Source organism: Phyllostomus discolor, chromosome 2 (assembly GCF_004126475.2).
Source record: "Phyllostomus discolor isolate MPI-MPIP mPhyDis1 chromosome 2, mPhyDis1.pri.v3, whole genome shotgun sequence".
NCBI classification, from domain to species: Eukaryota; Metazoa; Chordata; class Mammalia; order Chiroptera; family Phyllostomidae; genus Phyllostomus; species Phyllostomus discolor.
In genome coordinates, this window is record NC_040904.2 from 197,440,232 (window position 1) to 197,455,144 (window position 14,913).

Consider the following 14,913-nt stretch of genomic DNA (forward strand, 5'->3'; position numbering starts at 1 on the left):
TTTTTTTAATGTGAAATGCTAGTGATAACCCAAACAGAAAAGTGACTTCGATATAGCATCAATAACAACATAGATGTAAAGTCGTCTTATGCCATCAGGTATCCAGTCTTGGAGACCTGTGCTGGAAAACCTTCAAGGTGGAGACCTTGGCTTCCAGGTAGGAAGTTAAAGTCCTTCGGCAGTTGGTTTTGAGGGCAGAAGCAATAGTAGTGACAAGGAGCAGATGGGGCTGGTGAGGCTGTCCCCACCCCTCCCATTCATGATATGGACAGTTACCTGCCTCTTAATCTTCAAAGTGTGATAGAAATGTGGTTCCAAGATGCCACGCCTGCTTCCCATCTAATTGCCACTTTTAAATCCTTTCTTAATAGAAACTCTGAAATCACACCAGAATAGAATCTACTAAATTGTCATGCGAAACTGAACAACAAAATTTAGATAACCTATATTTATGTATGAGAGAGCTGCATGAAGAGTCATAGCATTCATTCAAGTAGATAGTCATTGTGGTCACTTTGTAAGAAGCAGATATAAATAATAGAGAGTGTTTATAATGGAACTCAGTGAATTTTTAGGTTGTTCCTCAGACTTGCTCTTACACTAATGCTCAGTAGAACCCCTATTATTAAGGAGCAGAAGTGTTTCTGGTGTGATAAAGCTGAGGAGTAAGAGCTTAGATCAAGAAGAAGTTGTTTACTACAGGTCTATTGGGCAGGGACACTTTTGACTGCAAGGTACAGTAAGCCCAACAACATAACTTAAGGCATACCTTAATTACTCATATGCCTTAAATAGCTTAATTGTCCATTATTTACTTTGGAAATCCAAGATTGATTTCTGTGCTTCAACAATAAAATCAATCAAGGACTCAGGCCTTTGCATTTTTCCCCTCAACCATCTTCGGCAAGTTGTCCTTACATTAATCTCCTCATATGTGCAAGATGGTTGCCACTGCTCCACGTATCACATCCCTGCAGGACAGCATCCCCATCAAGAAGGACGGAAGGGAGGAAAAAGTACAAAAAAAACCTTATCTCCATGTGACTCTCTCATCAGGGAGGAAAATCTTTTCCAGAAGTCCCCAGCAGACTTCGAGTTATTTCTCACAGCTCAGCTGTGGGTTACATGTCAGCTCTAGTCCAACCATGGGCAAAGGAGAAAGAGGCTTCCATTATGATTCATCCCTGAGGCGGGGTGAATGGCAGCCCCGAGTTGCTTTTGGGTGGACAACCAACAGCGTTAGCCACAACAAAGTCATCCAAAACCGGGTTGACAGAAAACAAGGAATTTAGGTTAAGTGAAAGCACACACATTTTTTAAAATTTAAAGTAGATGTATGTTTTATTCATGAGCTAGAAAATAAGAAACAAATGTACAAAAAGATGTCCTGGGATATGCTAGGCAGAGAGCATAGAGATCATGTCTGCAGAACGAGAGCCTGCCTCCTTTGGGCAGGTGACAATTCTGAGTGGGCGAGACCCGCATCAGCAGAACCCATGGAGACAAGCAAAGTGGCAAACAGCAAACAAGCTTTTATGGCGATATTGCTAGGGAACAGAATTGCTATGTCCAAGCAACTAGTCTCTCAGAGTCACGATCTCCGTGGTGGAATGCAGTGGATGTGTGCCTGGTGGCCATGTCTGCAAGGATATGCCCTTCCTACTGTGCGTGTGAGCCTCTGCTCTGCAACCAGTTCCAAGACACCGACATCATGGCCCCTAGGGCGGGCGTGTGATCCTTATTTGGGCCAGTTAAATTCTCTGTCCGGGGCATGTGATCCTGCAGCAGAAACACAGAAGGACAAAAGCCACTGGAGTCACATCATGCCATGTCAATGCTTACACAGAAGTCCAGAAATTCCTGCTACCATTTGTCCCTATCTCCAGCTGTTCCTAGGGCTTAATTTTTTAGCTCCTCCTTCCCATTCACTTATCACCCCCAAAGGGTTTCTGAGCATGCTCTGTGGGCAGGCCACTGTCCTCGGTTCTAGAGACAGAGCTACCGACACGAATGACAGCGCCCCTGCCCTCATGGAATGAGCTGTCTAATGAGGAAGACCAAGGACAAACAAATTAAAAGAAATAATTATACACTAGTTAAGTGCTATGAAATAAGTAGGGTGGTGTGACAGAGACCAGCTGGGGAGGCCACTGCAGATGCGAAGGTCAGGGAAAACCTTCATGAGATTAGGGCCAACTCCTACTGTGGGCATTCAAACACTCCTAACAGACCCAGGGAAGAAAGCAAACTCATTAGACCCTACCACAGCCTGGAAACCCGAGTTGCTGGATCACAAGCCCTTCTTGCTCTGAATGCATATGTCCAAACAATCTCTTGATAACTCATTTAACTTACTAAGGGAAAAAAATCTAGGTAATATGATTCATACATATATACCGTTAATGGTGGGAAAACTTGTTCTGGATGGCAGATGGAGATCTTCTTGCTACTACATATTCATAAAGGAGCTTTCTGGTACGAATCTAACTTGTGTGAATCTGGGAAGGATGAGTCAGTTCTCCCAGAGTCTGATCTCATCCCTGAATGAGGTGATGGCGTCAGACGGACAGAACAGAGAGACCAGAGTTGTTAGTGCCTGGGTAACTCGGCAAAGGACCACAGCCCAGGAAGTCTGGCTCGGAGACGCGGCATGTCGTGTTCGTCATCTTTAATACCGGAGGGCAATTTCAAAATCATCATGGTATGAATGAGGAGACCTAGGCCTGAAAAGGCGAGGGCTGGCCAGAGGTCACACCGCTAGTTAGTGTGAGGGGCCTGGCTGGGACCCAGATGGCTCAATACAGCCGTTCCTCGGCATTTACCTGGCTCAGGAGCCCTGGCTCTGAACCCTGGCTGCTACAATCACAGAACGGAGCATTTTCTAATTCAATGCGTCGTGACTGCGGACCTCGCCTGTGATGGGAGATGGAGCTGGAAAAGCAGATTTGAGCCAGATGGCGAAGGGCCTTGCATGCCCGGCCGTAGGATGTGGACTCGCCCTTAGAAACGGGAGCCACTGAGATTTCGTAAGCGAGGGAAGGGATGCAATCCCGTCTGTGCTTTAGAGACCCCGCTCCGGAGCAGGGCTGGGAGGTGTGAAAACAGTTCCGGTGAGGGATGATGAAGCATCCAACGAGGGCGCCGGGAACAGAGAGAAAGGAAAACATTTAAAAGGCAGGCAGTGTAGTGATATCAATAGGCTCCGGGGGAAGGAGGAGAGAGGGAAGGATCTAGTGTGGGGGCGTCCAGAGAGATGAGGAGGAAAAGGACCAGAAAAGCTGTAGTGGGAGTGAGAGGAACAGGGATGAACGTGGTGAATTTGGTTTCATTTGTCCCCAGATGGACAGTCTGGGGACGTTTGTCAGTGGAATGCCCAAAAATGGGCACTTGTCAGCGGAACATTTGCGTAGATGTGTGTGTAAGGCCTGCACCTGCGCACTCACAGTTTGTAAGTGGCTTCTGATACCACACGCAGGGAGGAGATGCTGTTTTTCCAAAATCCTGAACATAAATGGCAGAGAGAACATGAGTGGGACAAGGCAGTTTAAATAAAGATACATTGATTTTGGGTGGGAGGAAGAAGGGTGCCCGGGGCAGAGCAGGAGAGGGAGGAAGGATGCGGCGAGAACGGTGGGAGGAGACAGGCGGAAGCCTGCCAGAAATAGACGCGGGGCAAGAGCAGCCGACAGGAAGGAAGGGGAAGATGCGAACATGTGGACGGGGAGAAGAAAGTGGGAAATGCACGACTCAAGTGTGGGAGGAGCACGCTGTCGGAAGGGCCCCAGGACCAGCTCTTTTCTAAGGTTCTTTCCCCTTCCCCTCTTGGAGCCACCTGCCTTAGCTGTACCTGCATGACAAGGATTTGACGACAAGGACCCTGCCTGGATGGGGACCAGGGATGTGCCATGGCTCAAGGGTGTTCATCACTAGCCTTTAAAAAGACCACTTCTTCCTTAAAAAAGTGTGTTGGGAAAACGTGGAAGGTACATGGGAGGTGCAGGTATCAGACCTCCTCTTAGTATTTTTCTTTACGGTTTTCCTCCTCACCTTCTTCTTGACATCCCTGGTCAAAGGGCAGAACTTCCTGTCTGAATGTTAAAGCTTCTGTGGCCTTGATTTCGTTCCTGGCTCAGTGGAGATGAATTCCCTGTTGAAGAAAAACAACTGTGCCTTGTGAACAGGCCTCATGCCTTGAAAAGACCCTGAGTGCTTTTTTGAAAACCCATCTCAGGGAAAATTCCCAGTGGTAGAGGGCAGGAAGGTCAAATCCATCCTGGAAGGAGAAACCCCCATTGCTCTGAGAATGTAATTGTCCGAATAAACGTATAAGAGTTAGGAAGGTCTAATAAGAAAAGAAAAGCAAAGTTTGATTGCAAAGAAGGAAACAGCATTCCATAAAACAACCCTCCCCGCCCCTGAGCTGCCATATTTCTTGACATGAGACGGGTCTGTCACACGCTCTCAGCCGCCTGGCTGGCCATTTGCACCCGTGGTCACCGGCTGTCCAAGTCTCTTTCCGAATCACGGAAGCTGCAGCCTGCAAGTTTTGGGGGGTATACTGATGCACAGTGCTGTGCAGATACGCTGCATGCCCACTTCCTGCCGCTCACCTGGGTGGAAAATGGCCTCTATTTCTCAAATTACTGCAGCAAAGTAAGTGGAGGTCCTGGGTCTAGGAAACGGAAACAAAAGGTCTGCTGAAATTCCGTCCTCATGCGGGAGTTAACCTCTACGCGTATATATAAGGGCTGATGCTCAGCAAGAAACACTCAAGCAGTTTCGGTCATGTCGAGACCAGCCCTCCGAGTGCCTTTGGTCAAGTCTCTGCAGAAATTATTTTCCAGACAGTGATCCACTCCTCTCCTTTGTTCCAGCCTGAAACAGACCCAAAACAATGCATTCGTCAACCAGCAATAAATATTGAGTGAGTGCCAATGGTGTGCCGTCCAGTGGGGCTAGCCACAGGCGTGAAATTAGTATTTAAAAGTCAAGGCAATTTGAACTTGACTTTCTTCTGGGTGTTTGAAGTCATCCAGAAATGTGGTAAATTCAAGATTACACGCCACTGCCACAGGAAGATATTTTCTTTTGGCTTCTGAAAGTAAAAATGTTTTAAGGATTCCCTCTCCACAATATTATTTCTAGAATCCTGTGTTAAAATATTTATTTAATTCATCTAAAAATATTTGAAGGATGCATTATGTAGCAGCCAGAAATCTAGATGCCAAATGATTCGGTGGTAAACAATTATAATTATAGTTAGTATATTTGAGTATTTTCTATGCACTCATTGTGTTAAGCATTATATTAAAGGTTGTACGTGTATCATTAATTTATTCCTAAAACACTATAATGTAGATGCTATTAATATTATTATAAATTATTACATAGTGATATAAAAATTTTAATGAGGAAACTAGGGCACAGAGAGGTAAGGCACTTGCCCCAAGTCACACAGCTAGCTGGTTGGGGAACTGTGATTTGAATCCAGCAGTCTGGCTCCAGCGCCTGGCCTCCTCACCACCTGGAGAGCCCTCGGCCTTGTGGAATTCAAGCACATGCTGGTAAAGCTTCCTTTGTAGGCACTCTGAGGTGTCCACACTCCACAGACTGGGGGAACCAATGGAATAGGAAAAATGGGCGCTAGACTGAGAGTCAGTCCGAAGATCTGGGCGCAAAATTTCAGCAAATCATCTCGCTGTTTTTGAGACTCAGTTGTACTATTATTAAGTTAAGAATAACACCCTGATGCAAAGTCTCTATGATTCACATATATGAGTTTTCTTTCTGGACTCTGAAGCTCTGTACACCCACGAGGGGTCGTGTCATTAACTGCTTTTGTCTGCAAGACTGACCCATAAGCCTGTCTATCAGCCCAAACGCCGCTGGTGACTTGGAGCCTCATTACAAGGAGCTGCAGTAGTGAGGGCAGCCTGGGTTCGTGCAACATGAGGCTGAGCTTCCATCGTCCTCCGTCCTCTGAGTGTTAGCCATGGGACTATAGAAGGGATGCTTTTCACTGGGCAGAGAGCTTAAGCTCAAAGATGCTCAATGTACAACAATTGGAGTTGGACCTCCAGCTTCACCCTGGTTAACACCCACGAACAAGTGGTGCTCAGATCAAAGGTGAGGGAATTTTCAGACTGTACCCACGTGGGACTGGGAAGTGTGTTTCTGTCAGGATCAGCAGCAGGACACTCACCAGAGATGGGAGGAGTAGCCTTCGTTACCTATTAAAACGGACTCAGAAGGTAGAGCGTATTTTAAACACCCAGAGGCCTTTATTTCCACACCTTTACATCAATGAATTCTTGTTCTCTCTCTAGCTTGGACAGGTTACACACCTCCCTGAGCTTCGGCTTCCTCATCTATGAAATGGGGAAATAGTATTTACATTGCAAAGCTCTTAAGAGGATTTGAGATAATACACGTTTTAGTCTGCTCAGGCTGCTGTAAAAAATACTACCATAAACTGGGTGGCTTAAATAACATGCATTTCTCACAGTTCTGGAGGCTGGGAAGTCCAAGATCCAGGTGCTGTGTGTTTTGAGCAGCCACTTATTCAGTTCTTGGTGAGGGTCCTCTGTCTGGTTTGCAGATGGCCACCTTCTTGCTGTGTCCTCATAGGGCTAGCAGAGAGAGAGAGAGATCTGTGGGGTCTCTTCTTACAAGGACACTGCTCCCACCACAAGGGCCCCACACTCATGACCTTGTTGAAACCAAATTACCTTGTCTAAAGGCCCCATCTCCAAACATAACCACATTTGGGGTTAGGGCTTCAACATATGATTTTGGGAAAGTCCCATTCAGTTCATAGCACATGTTTAAAAAACTCAGTACAGTGACTAATAGGTGCTCAATAAGCAATAACTATTCCAAGCTTTGGGGTGGGGATCAAGATTTCCCCTTTCCTCAGACAGCCCCCGTCGGGTCTGGCTGCCTCTGTTAGGTTCCCGCTGCCGGCAGCTCACACCATAATTTGTAGCCTGCAGCAGGAGCACTTCCTACCCTTGACTGATGCCTGGGTGTATTTTAAAGAAAAAAAAAAACATTTAAGGGTTGATTTAAAATACATTTCACCTACAACTATATAAGCATAAAATTGTAGCTAAATTCCTATGCAACTACAAAACCAAACTGAATGAAGAAAAACCAAAGCTGACGTGTGCATAATCACTGCAGTTCAACACAAAAATGTTAGTGTGAGAGACGGTGTTTGCACACCCCTAAACCCCCGACCACGAGGAAGGACACCATGGCTCTGACCTCCCTCTGCTGGGTCTTTCGTGTGTGCCCCGCCCCCCCGACTTCTCTTGTTCACACAGTGCTCTGTGATGTCATTTGCCTTCCACAGGTATCACTTAGGAATCACTTAGAAATTAATTACACCCGTTCCTTTCTCATCAGCGCAAGGTAATTACAGTGACACCGCTTTGTGCCAGCAGGACAGTAAAGGCCAATGCAGACTTGGGCACTGAGACCAAACAACAGCCGCTTTTTACGGGATTAGCTGGTCATCTAGATGATCCACGATATGCTAGTATTAACTTTTGAAAGCTATCATTGATGTAAATGCATACAATTTTAGAATTGCCCCAGCAAACTTTTAGTAGCCCTACCCAGTTATGTAGACCTTGGTTTAAGAAGCTTGATGTGGTCCTTAGGTCTGTGCACTTTGCTCTCAGACGGTCTGGGTTCGAATTTTGCATTCCCACACGGTCCTCGTTTGATCTTGGAGGAGTTTGCTCATTTATTCATTCAACAAACACATAGTGAGCACCTACAGCTTGCCAGGTACTTTTCTAGGCACAGGGGCTATAACTGGACAAATCACTTCAACTCATGCCCAAGCCTGAGCTTCTGTATTTATAAAACAGGGTTAATAATCGGACCTAACTGGAGGGTCACTGGGGTCCCAATGGAATGGCTCATGTTTAGTAGGTGTGCTGATTTCCCTGTGTATTCTCTTGGTTCCACTGTCCGTTCTTCTCACCCTGCTCTGGGCTTCTGGTTGGGCTCCGCTCGAGGCCCCTCATGACAGAGATCAGAGGGTGGGAAAATGGGGTTGGGGTATTTTTTCCTCGGGCTTCTTGTCTATTGGACTTCTGGCAGAAGCGGCCACAGCTCCTACCATGAGACCCTTCCCACAGCTTAGCCTTTCCAGAAAGTACTCCCCCCGACCTCTCCAAATCATCCCACCAACCCTCCCCAGCTACTCGGTGTGAGCAGCCACCAGCAAGCACCCTGCTGGCACCCTGCTCCTGAGTCATACAAAAAACATGGACTTTTTTTGTGCGTGTGTGGAGAAACTAAAATATCATGTATTCATTGGCACTCAGGGTCCCGGGGAAAGCCAGAGAGCTTATTGTAAACAAATATACAAGTCTGACAAAAGAAGCGTGAGCAAGGAAGACTGAAGCCATCTTTCTGCTGTAGCACCATCTCAGTGCAGCCTTTTCCAACTGTGTATTTATCTAAATATCACTACCCAGATAATAAACTACACACTGTGGTATACTACATAATAAAACTAACATGTTTGATAAAAAATCACCGAAAGCATGATTTTATTTCACAAAGTTAAGTGTGCAAGAAGAGTCCTGGAACCTGTTTCGGTTGCATAAAATTACACTTGCCTGCAGTCGCATCTTCCACTGGGTTGGCGGGATACCCTGTGGCCTGTGGTCTCTCTAGAATATGGAACTGCACTGGCCAGCCTCCAGCACCTCACTGCTGCCGCCGACCCCCTTGCGGTCCAAGTCCGCATGCAGGTCAGGCTCTGCACCTGTGTCTCCTCTGCAGGGGCGCCACTCACACCACAGAGGCAGACCAAGGTTTACGGGAGAGTGCAGGTGGACGTGGAGATTCCAGGCCTCTCAGCTAAGTTCTAGAGCAGTGAGGTACTCACAGCTGTGCACACACTCAGCTCACTCTAGCTGTTTCTTCTCCACCCCTTCCAGCGCCTGGACGCCCCGTTCCCACGTGTCCGCCCCTGTCAAGCTGACAGGGTCTGGTCGCCTCCCAGCAGCCCCAGCGTGTACGTGAACAGGAGAGACTCCTGACGCCTGGGCCCGCAGTCGGGCTGCTGCCCAGAAAAGGCTCTGGCAGGACTAATCAGGGAGAGGTTTCCGGCTGCACAGTCATTGTGCTGGTTTGTTGGGGCCGCAGTAACAAAGTGCCACAGACCGGGTGGCTCAAACAACAAAATTATTTCTCCCACTTCTGGAGGCCGGAAGTTCAAGATCAAAGCACTGGCAGGGTTGGTTTCCTCTCAAGTCTCTGTCCTTGGCTTGCAAACGCACCCCCACCCCTTGTTGCTTCTTCGAATGGTCTTTCTTACATGTGGGCTCCTGTGGCCTCTTGGTGTGTCCAGAGCTCCTGTTCTCATAAGGACCCCAGTCAGATCAGATTAAGTCCCACTCCATGGCCCTGTTTTAACTTCGTGACCTCTTTACAGATCTAATTCCAAATACAGCCTCGTTCTAAGGTACTGGGGGTCAGAGCTTCAGCCTATGAACTTGACGGTGGGACACAATTTGGCCCATATCAGGAACGTATTAGCTTAACAACAAACTGTTTTATAGGAGACAGAAGGTGCCTTTTTCTAATTAACATAAGAACACCCTTAAGGGACTAGTGGTCCCTAGAGTGGTCCCAATTCAGTGGTTCTAGACTGTGTCATGCTTGGGGCACAGAAAGTTCTGTGAGGGCTGGGAACCTAGGGCCTGCATCCAGCCTCCCTAGGGACACAGACAACCTCTCCCCTCTGGGAGTCCTACCAACCGCCCAGCTGCCAGAGAAGCTACCCAACTGCCTTTTCACTGCCCAAAGGACTTTCTGACCGTTGTCCGCTTTTCAGTTTGGGGGACTCGCCCCATTCTCCCTCTCTTCTTCCTTTTCCTCCCTTCCCTCCTCTGCCCTTCCCCGAGGCCCCAGCACAGCTCCGCCGTTTTGCAAAAGATCAGCAGATACGCTGTCTCCAGTCACCTTCAGCCTGTGGCTCTGCGAACCGACCTCTGCTACACAAGAACCAATAACCCCTTCTTTCTTGGAGTGGGGGCAGGGAGAGGGAAAAAGCAATGAGAAAAAGAAAATCCACTTCTGAATGAATTCACCAGCCAGCTCTGGAAAGACATCAGCATAATGCCTGGCAGAGAGAGAGAGCTCAGCAACGAGGACCATTGTTGCTTTTATTACTGCCATTGTTTCTCTCGTCACAACCGCATAGGAAGCAGCCAGCACAGTCTACAGTCTGAGGAAAAAGCACCACAAAGCTGATGTCTAAGGCAGCACTGGCCGATTAGACATTTTTGCCACAATGGAAATGTTCTCTATCTGCACTGCCCAAGAGGTAGTCTATAGCCACCTATGGCTACTGAACACTGGACATGTGGCCAAGGCAAGTTTAAGTCCAAACAGCAATGCAGTGAGTGAGCGGCTACCACATTAGGCAGGGCAGATTTATGCGGTTTTTCTCGCAGCTGACGGTAGACAATGTCTGACTGAGCATTTTCATTCCAAATAATATAACAATTCCCGCTTTATTTCCTAGCCGTGCACTGAGCCGCGTTTTATTTATTTATCTTATGTATTTATTCACTACAAAGACTGGGACTGCACCCCTACGGTTCCTACAAGCAAGCGAAAAAGCCAACAACAACATTTGGAAGCCCCGGCGGGGACTTTTCCAGGTCGAAACCTTGACGTTCCCAGCTCCCTCTGCGCACGCAGCAGGCACGCCACCGAGCAGTGCCATCCTCTCACGTCGTCAGTTTGCAGCACCTCCTTTCCCGAGCCTTCTGCGGCATCTTAACAAGTGCAGTGGAATTCTAATTAGTTTTGTTTCCACGCATTGCTGCAGACTTTCACACCACCTCCCCAGAGCCTCTGAGACGCTGCTGCTGCTGCTGCTGCTGCTGCCGCTGCTCCGCCAGGCACCTCGGGGCCAGGGCCGGGAGCCCCACATTCCACACCCGGGGCCGCGCTGCCAAGCTCTGGGAAAGTCCTCTGAGCGCAATTAGGATTTTTTTACTAGATGCCTTAATGGTGTGCCCACTGGAAATGTGTACCTTGGCACAACCGGGCCTCCAGGCTCCTGTCACCTTCCTACTGCAACTGTAATTGGATGTGAGCCCCTGGAAACTGGGCGCCTCTTATCGTTACATTCTGCATGAATCGCCCCGTTCTGTGCAGGAGCAGGACTTGCCGCCGCAGACGCCGGCAGACGGAGCAGACTGCCCTGCCCGCGGCGGACTTTCCCAGCGGCTGGAAAGGGGCCGAGAATCTCGGCTTGGGCCGCGCTGGAATTTTCCCTCTCCTCATTCTCTGTCCTTTCCAAATTATATAATTGGCTTGGAACCCCATGTTTTCCAAGTCTCTCATTCACGCACCTTCGCACGTATTCTCAAAAATAGCGCGTGTGTCTGTGTGTGTTGTAAAGGTACACTGGGCGAGTGCGTGGGGTTGAATGAATCGGAGGGTCTCTCCCGGTGGGAAACACTTCTCCGGTTCCCACTCACGTACAGAATGCAGTGCAGGCTGGTTAATAATCATAAATGAGGCCCTTTACGACCCGGGTCCTGCTCACATTCACAGCCTCCTCATCTCCCTCGGTTGCATTTGCCTCGGCACTGCTGAGCCGCCTGCAGTTCCTTAAACCAACCCTACCGTTTCCTTCCTCCATGTCTTTGCCTGTGCTCTCCCCCCACCCACAACACCCTCCTTGTCAGCCAGGGCACCGTCCTGCCCGACACTCAGGCCAGGAGGCACCTGCCCTGGGAAGCCTCCCTCCTCCTCTCGCTCAAGGTCACTCCCTCCGGCTGTCCTGCGTTGGTGTTCTCTCGCTGACGTAGGTCTTGTGTTTCAGGCGTCTCTCTATTGTATTTTGTTTCCTTGCTCATCTGTCTCCGTTACTGAGCTGTGAGACCGCCGAGGGCTTGTTCATCCGAACTTCCAGAAGCAAAGATAATGCCGGGCTCATCATTGCCAATCACGGCCCATTGTTCAATCGAATGGAAACAAGTGGAAGAAAAGCATCTGATGAGAGATGGTTGTGTATCTTCCACATGACATATTCTCTTCCCAATAGAGTTTCGTCAAACCGATTCTCATCTGCACAGTTTTCACCTGCACAATTAAAGATGCAAATTACTTGAGAAATACCTTATGCCAAAGCTCAACAAATGAAATGAAGGAGCTTGCAAGGGAGGAAGGCAGGAAACAAAGAAAAGCAAACCTGTGTGGAAAGATTTGTTCCAGGTTTGTCCTGTGGGCTCCAATTCCCAAGGACGGCCCAAGTCTGCCCGCATCTCTCTGCCCACGTAGGCCCATCCTGGCCCAGCCCCGCCGCGCCTCACCTGGACCTCTGCAGCAGCTCCTCCGTTTCTACCTGCCTTGTTATGCACCGAATATCTGTGTCTCCCCCAAAGTTACATGTTGAAACCCTAGCCCCAGGGTAATGAATGGTATGAGGTGGGGCCTTTGAGGTCATGAGGGTGGAGCCTCAAGACGGGATAAGAGCAGGAAAAGAAGCCATAGCTCTCTTTCTGTCTATGTGTCCTTGCTGAGGACACAGCAAGGAGGTATCCATCTGCAAGCCAGCAAGAGGGTCCTTACCGAGAACTGCCTCTGATACCACCTTGATCTCAGACTTCTCCCAGCTGCCAGCAGCGTGAGAAAGGCATGTCTGTTGTTTAAGCCCACCCAGTCTACGGTATTTGCTTGCAGCAGCCCGAGCTGACCGAGACGTGTCCCCCTGACTCCACTCTGCACTTGGAACCCACTGTCAGCTTTTATCGATACCGGCATACCTCGCTTTATTGTACTTCGCAGATTTGCGTTTTATTTTTTAATTTTTTAATTTTTTTTTTTTTTACAAATTGAAGGTAAGACCCTCCACCAGCAAAAAGATTATGACTTGCTTTATTGCAATACAGCTTTATTGTAGTGGTCTGGCCCTGAACCCACAGTACCTCCACGGTATGGCTGTACAAGTCAGATAAAGTCCTTGCGCCTTAACCAACACCCACTGACTTCCAGTCGCACGTGACTATAACGCACACTCCTTTCCGCTGCCTATGAAGACCTGCCAGGATCTGGCCACCACCTCCTTTCTGGAACTCTGTCTTCACTCTCCCCCTCTTGTTTGCGGGCCAGCCCCATCACTTTCTTTCAGCCCCCACAGGCTAAGTCCATGTGCACGGCTGCCCACATGCATTCCTGAAGCTGTTGGGGGGCTGGCCCTTTGAAGAAAGTCATCCTAGTCACTGAGACCTGCCCTGACTTCTGTATCTAAAGGCATTCACAGTCACTTTCCCCCGGTTTTGTTTTCTTCACTGAACTTTTCAAGACCTGATACACCTTCTTGCTCATTTCCTGGTTCATTCTCTGTCTTCCCCAACTAGGCTCCTCAAGGACAGGAACCTCACCTGTTTCACTAGCCACTGTATTCTTAGCACCTAGGACAGAGCCTGGCCCCAAGCTGTGCTGAGAAATGACTGGTTATTGAAAGACTAGCATGTGCCCGGGACTGTGCTGGACATGTCTACAAACAGCAGTTCATGCGATCGCATCCAGGAGGGTTTCTTGCAACAGTTAGCAGGGAATTGTCAGTGATTCCCAGTGTTTTGACATACCTGGGGTGAGCTCATTCATAATTAGTTCTTTGAAGTGGAAGCGAGTCAGAGAGTGTGACTTAGACCCAAGTCCCTCCACATCAAAGTATTTATGGATGAAAGCAAGGGTTGCAAAACTAACCTGACCTTCCAATGGAAGAAGCAGGAGGCTGCAACCTCAGGCAGCACAGTAGTGAGGGCACCCACCAGTGTCTGCGGCCCTGCTGCTCACCGCTCAGCTCTGGGGCGCCCATACACTGTGTTGGGGTTTATCCACCTTGCACTCAGGTTTCACCCTGTCTGCCCCTTTTGATGCTGAAAAGATGAATGCAATTTCTGAAACACTGGGTTTCTCAGAAGCAAAGTTCAACGTGAAGGTTAGGCTGTGCTTTCGGGAGAGCGCCATCATAGGGAGTCACAGAATTTCCTTCAGCTTTGAAGAGAGCACCAGGTGGGAATCAAATACCTAGGTTGGAGTCCAGATTCCAACGCCTACGCATTCCGTGACGCTGGGCAGGTCACTTAATCTCACCTCATCTGTTTTCTCCTCGTAAAAGTAATGCTTGCTCCACCCACCTCAGAAATTCATCCTAAAGGTCAGAACTAGAATCCTTCTCTGTAGGAAAGCGTAACCCTGTAGAGTGCCCTGCACTGCGGTTTGTTACTATAATTATTATCAAGACCCATCCCCTATGGCATCAGAGAACAACAGACGATTAGAAATGATCGATTCAAACCCTTTTATATGATGTATGTGTGCATGCGTGTTTCTGTGTTGCAGGGGCTCTAGAAACCACATGTTTTAGGTTTTTTCCCGTTCGCTTGAGAAGAGAGCACTACTACACATATGGAAAGGGAACAGTAGCGTAAAGAACAAAACGGGAGCTTTGGACAAAATGCTGCGGAAGTTTGGGACGGCGCTGGGAGTGTGGAAATAGCCTCCTCGCCAGCGTCCCTGCCACTCACGTGTCCCTCCTCCCCATCCGACCCCATGTGGTAGCCCAGAGGCATTTCTCTAACAAAAGGGAGTTTATTGGTTTGGGGAGAGGGTGGTACTAAACTTTTATTTGGATTTTTTTACATTTTTTATTTGTTAATTTTTGTCGATTACAGTTTGTATTTAATACGATTTCATATTCATTTCAGGTATACAGTGTGGTGGCTAGACAGTCACATGCTTCACCAAGCGTCCCCCGATGTTTCCAGGGCTGCACCGTACAGCGCTGTGACAGTGCTGCTGACTGTATTCCCCATGCTGCGTGTCACAGCTCAGTGACTGTCGTGTCACTGCCAGGGTGTC